The 8705-nt window shown below is 45.1% G+C and overlaps 1 pseudogene; it reads right to left on the bottom strand.

Moving 5' to 3' along the window:
• Positions 1–2523: 2523 nt before the first annotated feature.
• LOC106578320 (twinkle mtDNA helicase-like) lies at positions 2524–5662 on the bottom strand (annotated as a pseudogene).
• Positions 5663–8705: the final 3043 nt, after the last annotated feature.

Here is an 8705-nt window from a genome sequence, read left to right as displayed (position 1 = left end):
GTCTTATCCGGTGTCCTGTGTGAATTTAAGTATGCTCCCTCTAATTCTCTCTCTCTCCCTCTCCACTACCGCAGGACCTGAGCCCTGGGACCATGCCTCAGGACTACCTGGCCTGATGAGTCCTTGCTGTCCCCAGTCCACCTGGTCGTGCTGCTGCTCCAGTTTCAACTGTTCTGCCTGCGGCTATGGATCCCTGACCTGTTCACCGGACGTCCTACCTTGTCCCGGACCTGCTGTTTTCGACTCTCTCTCTACCGCACCTGCTGTCTCTGCTATGAAAAGCCAACTGACATTTACTCCTGAGGTGCTGACCTGTTGCACCCTTTACAACAACTGTGATTATTAATATTATTTCACCTGCTAGTCATCTATGAACGTTTGAACATCTTGGCCATGTACTGTTATAATCTCAACCCGGCACAGCCAGAAGGGGACTGGCCACCCATCAGAGCCTGGTTCCTCTCAAGGTTTCTTCCTAGATTCCTGCCTAGTGTTGGTCTCTTATATCTGGAGTATTTCTCCTGTCTTATCCGGTGTTCTGTGTGAATTTAAGTATGCTCCCTCTAATTCTCTCTCTCTCCCTCGCCCTCCCCTTCCGGAGGACTACCTGGCCTGATGACTCCTTGCTGTCCCCAGTCCACGTGGTCGTGCTGCTGCTCCAGTTTCAACTGTTCTGTTTTTACTCTCTCTACCGCACCTGCAGTCTCTAACTCTGAATGCTCTGACATTTACTCCTGAGGTGCTGACCTGTTGCACCCTCAACAAACACTGTGATTATTATTATTTGACCCTGCTGGTCATCTTTGAACATTTGAACATCTTGGCCATGTTCTGTTATAATCTCCACCCGTCACAGCCAGAAGAAGACTGGCCACCCCTCAGAGTCTGGTTCCTCTAGGTTTCTTCCTAGGTTCCTGCCTTTCTAGGGAGTTTTTCCTAGCCACTGTGCTTCTATATCTGCATTGCTTGCTGTTTGGGGTTTTAGGCTGTGTTTCTGTAAAGCACTTTATGTAAAAAGGGCTTTATAAATACATTTGATTGATTGAGTCTCTCTACTAAATAATATATAAACAAGGTCATCTGACACCTGTGAAGTTTCATTGGCCAATCAGAGACAAGTATGCGCACCAGTCTGAAGCCTCAACATAATTTACCACTTCGCGACACACAGGTGATGAGGGTAATTTAAGCACCTCCCTTGTCAATGATTAAAGCCATACTGTCTCACAACAGGAATCTAACACACAAAAAATATACCAACATTCACTCCTTAAAGGACCCCAGGACAAAGAAGCTAAACATTGTCCACCAACATTCACTCCTTAAAGGACCCCAGGACAAAGAAGCTAAACATTGTCCACCAACATTCACTCCTTAAAGGACCCCAGGACAAAGAAGCTAAACATTGTCCACCAACATTCACTCCTTAAAGAATCCCAGGACAAAGAAGCTAAACATTGTCCACCAACATTCACTCCTTAAAGGACCCCAGGACAAAGAAGCTAAACATTGTTCACCAACATTCACTCCTTAAAGGACCCCAGGACAAAGAAGCTAAACATTGTCCACCAACATTCACTCCTTAAAGGACCCCAGGACAAAGAAGCTAAACATTGTCCACCAACATTCACTCCTTAAAGGACCCCAGGACAAAGAAGGTAAACATTGTCCACCAACATTCACTCCTTAAAGGACCCCAGGACAAAGAAGCTAAACATTGTCCACCAACATTCACTCCTTAAAGGACCCCAGGACAAAGAAGGTAAACATTGTTCACCAACATTCACTCCTTAAAGGACTCCTTAAAGCACAGAACTGGCTCATCCATACATACAATATACCTTAATACACAGCTGTAGGTTAGCTACATAGGCCTCCTGTACACAAGTCACGCATGATCATGTATGGAAACTCAGAGCAGAAACTATTTTGGTGAATTACAAACACCCTTGTCTGCATCTCCAATTCTGATCATATGTTTGACCAAAGTGCTTCACGTTTAAATGAGGCAAACAAGCAGCAATTCGGTGGGTCAGCTATCTTTCAACTATTACTTTTCAACGGTCATTCATTGCCAACATCCATATCATAGTAACCTTATTTTCCATAACTATTTTCACCTTTAGATAACAGCTTTCACCCCACCTTTCTGTCACAAAAGCAAGCACATTCTCCAATCAGGTGACAAATCATCAATATTAAGCAATATTTTTTTTCATGATATTATATCATACTAACTGTACCATAAACGGAAACCCAAATACCTTTTTCCGTCATGTGAAATAATAACATAATACATTATATAATGCCATACACCGAGACCCTGTTCTTTGCTTAGATCAATGAGTGTAGTCTTTCCTCTATGGCTCTTCCTTCCCCTCTCCCTCTGTTGTGCCCTTCCCTCTTGCAGGAGTCTTAACAGTTCTGAGCGTTTTGGTAGCTTTGGATGGCCTCTCCAAATTCACTAGTTTCACATTTTTAACCGTTGCCTCCTTCTTTACCGTTGTCTCCTCCTTCTTTAGTCTATCCTAAAGTCTCCTCGTTCTCTGACCCCTCCCCCTTGTCACCTTTGACCTTTCTCAGCTTCTACCAACACACATTGATTAAAAATACATTGGTGACTGTATGTGTGTTACAGTGAATCTCTTTGATTGAAGAATTATTTGGGTCTGTGAAACGAATATATATACATGCAACTGTTGTTGATAACGTTGTCACAAACACCCCCTATTGATCAAACAAGGAGATGCACCCAACACTGACAGGTTTAATAAAAACACTGCATGCTTTAGAGAGGCATACAAGGAAAGAGCGTTATATTGATGTCTATATTTATATAATTCAGAATGAGACGTAACCCCCCACTCACCTTGGCTGTTCCAAAGATGGATGCAGTCTAGTTCTCTGTCGTCCTCCTCTTTCCTGGGGTGGATGATCAGAGTGACGTGGCAGCTGCTGTTGGTGGCAAACTTCCTGAAAGCTCCGATAATGTCGTCCTGGATGGCCCATCATGAGGTTGTCAATGATCACGTGACTGATGACATTACATTTACATTACATTTAAGTCATTTAGCAGACGCTCTTATCCAGAGCGACTTACAAATTGGTGCATTCACCTTATGATATCCAGTGGAACAACCACTTTACAATAGTGCATCTAAATCTTTTAAGGGGGGGGGGGGGTTAGAAGGATTACTTTATCCTATCCTAGGTATTCCTTAAAGAGGTGGGGTTTCAGGTGTCTCCGGAAGGTGGTGATTGACTCCGCTGTCCTGGCGTCGTGAGGGAGCTTGTTCCACCATTGGTGTGCCAGAGCAGCGAACAGTTTTGACTGGGCTGAGCAGGAACTGTGCTTCCTCAGAGGTAGGGGGGCCAGCAGGCCAGAGGTGGATGAACGCAGTGCCCTTGTTTGGATGTAGGGCCTGATAAGAGCCTGAAGGTATGGAGGTGCCGTTCCCTTCACAGCTCCGTAGGCAATCACCATGGTCTTGTAGCGGATGCGAGCTTCAACTGGAAGCCAGTGGAGAGAGCGGAGGAGCGGGGTGACGTGAGAGAACTTGGGAAGGTTGAACACCAGACGGGCTGCGGCGTTCTGGATGAGTTGTAGGGGTTTAATGGCACAGGCAGGGAGCCCAGCCAACAGCGAGTTGCAGTAATCCAGACGGGAGATGACAAGTGCCTGGATTAGGACCTGCGCCGCTTCCTGTGTGAGGCAGGGTCGTACTCTGCGAATGTTGTAGAGCATGAACCTACAGGATCGGGTCACCGCCTTGATGTTAGTGGAGAACGACAGGGTGTTGTCCAGGATCACACCAAGGTTCTTAGAACTCTGGGAGGAGGACACAAGGGAGTTGTCAACCGTGATGGCGAGATCATGGAACGGGCAGTCCTTCCCCAGGAGGAAGAGCAGCTCCGTCTTGCCGAGGTTCAGCTTGAGCTGGTGATCCGTCATCCACACTGATATGTCTGACAGACATGCAGAGATGCGATTCGCCGCCTGGTTATCAGAAGGGGGAAAGGAGAAGATTAATTGTGTGTCGTCTGCATAGCAATGATAGGAGAGACCATGTGAGGATATGACAGAGCCAAGTGACTTGGTGTATAGCGAGAATAGGAGAGGGCCTAGAACAGAGCCCTGGGGGACACCAGTGGTGAGAGCGCATGGTGCGGAGACAGATTCTCACCACGCCACCTGGTAGGAGCGACCTGTCAGGTAAGACGCAATCCAAGCGTGGGCCGCGCCGGAGATGCCCAACTCGGAGAGGGTGGAGAGTAGGGTCTGATGGTTCACAGTATCAAAGGCAGCAGATAGGTCTAGAAGGATGAGAGCAGAGGAGAGAGAGTTAGCTTTAGCAGTGCGGAGAGCCTCCGTGACACAGAGAAGAGCAGTCTCAGTTGAATGCCCTGTCTTGAAACCTGACTGATTAGGATCAAGAAGGTCATTCTGAGAGAGATAGCAGGAGAGCTGGCCAAGGACGGCACGTTCAAGAGTTTTGGAGAGTAAAGAAAGAAGGGATACTGGTCTGTAGTTGTTGACATCGGAGGGATCGAGTGTAGGTTTTTTAGCGGTATAGCGGTAGACAGCGTGATGCATGGTGTCCAGCACAGACCTGCAGAGGGAGAGAGAGGAGGGAGTTATTTACAACTCAAGCAGTACAGTACACCTATTGATTGACATATCACTCAACACTTTCAGAGGACTCACTTGATGTTCTGCTGCCCATGGAAGGTCATAAAGTAGAGGGGTAGGTCCTCAACCCTGTCAGCCCACGAGTCATACTGGTCCAGGTTCTCCTCCAGCCTATGCACGGCGAACTGGGTCAGCATGATCTAGGCCAGGCGCACGTTGTTGATCTCAAAGGTGCCCCACAGCGGGTTGACACCCTGCATGCACAGGTCCAGGGCAAACTCACTGATGAAGGTGGTCTTGACGCTGCCCGTGGTTCCTGGAGGTCAAGAAAATATGAGAGGTATGGTAAAGTTAGTTAGAGGCACAATCAACAGATGGATCAATTGCTTAGTTTTACTTTTGTTTTGACTTACACAGCGAAGCAATATTCTCACTCAGTCTAGTCTCCATAGCTAACTCAGTCTAGTCTCCATAGCTAACAATATACTTCAGTGTAGAACATCATGACCAAATGTCAATGTGCATGCCATCCTACTATAGACTATACCTGTGAAGACAGTCAGCTCCCCCTTTTGAAGGGCCTTCATTATCCTGTTGAGCCCCCTCTGGTCCACTTTTTATTTTTTACATTTAACCTTTATTTAACTAAGCAAGTAAGTTAAGAACAAATTCTAATTTACAATGACAGCCTACCAGGGAACAGTGGGTTAACTGCCTTGTTCAGGGGCAGAATGACAGATCTTTACCTTGTCAGCTCAGGGATTCAATCCAGCAGCCTTTCAGTTACTGACCCAATTCTCTAACCACTAGGCTACCTGCTGCCCAGCCACCTGTTCTGTGTTGTCCAGCTCCCCAAAGACATCCTCCCTGAGCTGCCTGAACAACACAATGGACTTTTGGGTGGTGGGGATGAAGGCTTTGACGATGCAGGCCAGGTTCCTGCCCTCGGCCAGGGCCTCCCGGGTGCACCAGTGAGCAGCGCTTCAGGCCCAGCTTCCTGGAGAAGATCTTGAAGGCCTCCCAGGAGCGCATGTCCCCTCCCAGTCACAGGGTGACCCGCTTGAACTGCTCCAGGTATAGCAGGAGGGCCAGAGGCAGAGCGTTAAACCCTCCGGGGCAGCTAACAGTACGGAATATATATATGAAATGTATGCATTCACTTCACTCTGGATAAGAGCGTCTGCTAAAATAACTAAAATGTAAAAAATGTAAAATGTCTATCCAATGTTGCAGTTTCTTTAGCCTAGCCAGCTACTGTAAATGTCAATTTGTGTTTATTAGCTGTCTCTGTCAGTGAGTTCACATTTTTTATCATGTTTTGGTATGATTATGTGTTTCATTTTTAAATCATGCTTAAAGAAGCATGATATAATATACTTTGCATAGAAACCCAAATAAAAACATTTTAAAGTGCATTCAGAAAGTATTCAGACTCCTCCACTTTTTCCACATTTCTGTAACATGTTCTGTTACAGCCTTAATTTAAAATTGCTTAAATTGTGTTTTTTTTTTCACCCTCATCAATCTACACACATTACCCCATAACGACAAAGCAAAAACAAGGTTTTAGAATATTTAGCAAATTTATATAAAAAAAACGACTGAAATATCACATTTACGCAAGTATTTAGACCCTTTGCTATGAGACTTGAAATTGAGCTCAGGTGCATCCTGTTTCCATTGATCATTCTTGACATGTTTCTACAACAGTGGTGACCCGTCATTCACCTGTTTTATATTATTATTTAAAACATTTGGGGGGGTTGCATGTTTTGCATGTTGTTTTGGCATTAATACGTGTCACATATCAAGTTTGCAAACAAGTAAAAAAATTAAATAAATCATTGAGTTAATAAAGGGACAGCTTTATGTATGCCCTAACAGTTTGTGGTCACCGTTTGTCACCGTTATAATGCAATTCATGTATTGTTTAGTGTTGTGTTTTGTTGTGTAGTATAGTGGCTTTGCTGGCATGCATCCCCCCAAAAAATGTAGTTTGCCCCACCAAGATTTACAAGAGAAAATCACCACTGTTCTACAACTTGATTGGAGTCCACCGGTGGTAAATTCAATTGATTGGACATGATTTGGAGAGGCACATGCCTGTCTATATAAGGTCCCACAGTTGACAGTGCATGTCAGATCAAAAACCTAGCCATGAGGTCGAAGGAATTGTCCGTAGAGCGCCGAGATAGGATTGTGTCAAGGCACAGATCTGGGGAAGGGTACCAAAAATGTCTGCAGCATTGACAGTCCCCAAGAACACAGTGGCCTCCATCAATCTTAAATGAAAGAAGCTTGGAACCATCAAAACTCTTCCTAGAGATGGCCGCCCAGCCAAACTGAGAAATCGGGGGAGAAGGGCCTTGGTCAGGGAGGTGACCAAGAACCCGATGGTCACTCTGACAGAGCTCCAGAGTTCCTCTGTGGCGATAGGAGAACCTTCCAGAAGGACAACCATCTTTGCAGAACTCAACCAATCAGGCCTTTATGGTAGAGTAGCCAGATGGAAGCCACTCCTCAGTAAAAGGCACATAACAGCCCACTTTGAATTTGCCAAGAGGCACCTAAAGGACTCTCAGACCATGAGAAACAAAATTCTCTGGTCTGATGAAACCAAGATTGAACTCTTTATCCTGAATGCCAAGCGTTACGTCTGGAGGAAACCTGGCACCATCCCTACGGTGAAGCATGGTGGTGACAGCATCATGCTGTGGGTATGTTTTTAAGCGGCAGGAACTGGGAGACTGGTCGGGATCGAGGGAATGATGAACAATACAAAGTACAGAGAGATCCTTGATGAAAACCTGCTCCAGAGCGCTCAGGACCTCAGACTGGGGCAAATGTTCACCTTCCAACAGGACAACGACTTAAAGCACACAGCCAAGACAATGCAGGAGTAGCTTCGGGACTAGTCTCTAAATGTCCTCGAATGGCCCAGCCAGAGCTCGGACTTGAACCTGATCAAACATCTCTGAAGAGACCTGAAAATAGCTTGAGAGGATCTGCAGAGAAGAATAGGAGAAACTCCACACATACAGGTGTGCCAAGCTGGTAACGACATACCCAATAAGACTTGAGGCTGTAATCGCTGCCAAAGGTTCTTCAACAAAGTACTGAGTAAAGGGTCTGAATACTTAAGTAAATGTATATCTGTTTTTTAATTTATTTACACATTTGCAACAAAAAAAAGTATCCATTATGGAATAAGGTTGAAACATAACACAATGTGGAAAAAGTCAAGGGGTCTGATAACTTTCCGAATGCACAGTATATGCTCTAAAATCAGTTGAAGTCGGAAGTTAGGTTATGTTTATCAACCACTCCACAAATTTCTTGTTAACAAACTATAGTTTTGGAAAGCCGGTTAGGACATCTACTTTGTGCATGAAACAAGTTATTTTTCCAACAATTGTTTACAGACAGATTATTTCACTTATAATTCACTGTACCACAATTCCAGCGGTCAGAAGTTTACAAACACTAAGTTGACTGTGCCTTTAAAAAGCTTGGACAATTCCAGAAAATGATGTCATGGCTTTAGAAGCTTCTGATAGGCTAATTGACATCATTTGAGTCAATTGGAGGTGTACCTGTGGATATATTTCAAGGCTTACCTTCAAACTCAGTGCCTCTTTGCTTGACATCATGGGAAAATCAAAAGAAATCAGCCAAGACCTCAGAAAAACAATTGTAGACCTCCACAAGTATGGTTCATCCTTGGGAGCAATTTCCAAACACCTGAAGGTACCACGTTCATCTGTACCATCAATAGTATGCAAGTAAAAACACCATGGGACCACGCAGCCGTCATACCACTCAGGAAGGAGACGCGTTCTGTCTCCTACAGGTGAACGTACTTTGGTGCGAAAAGTGCAAATCAATCCCAGAACAACAGCAAAGGACCTTGTGAAGATGCTGGAGGAAACAGGTACAAAAATAGAACTGTTTGGCAATAATGACCATCGTTATGTTTGGAGGAAAAAGAGGGAGGCTTGCAAGCCGAAGGACATCATCTCAACCGTGAAGCACGGGGGTGGCAGCATCATGTTGTTGGGGTGCTTTGCTGCAGGAA

The sequence above is a fragment of the Salmo salar genome, chromosome 19 (genome assembly GCF_965601325.2).
Source record: "Salmo salar chromosome 19, fSalSal1, whole genome shotgun sequence".
In the NCBI taxonomy this organism is placed as follows: domain Eukaryota; kingdom Metazoa; phylum Chordata; class Actinopteri; order Salmoniformes; family Salmonidae; genus Salmo; species Salmo salar.
This window is presented reverse-complemented; position numbering and strand designations above follow the sequence as displayed.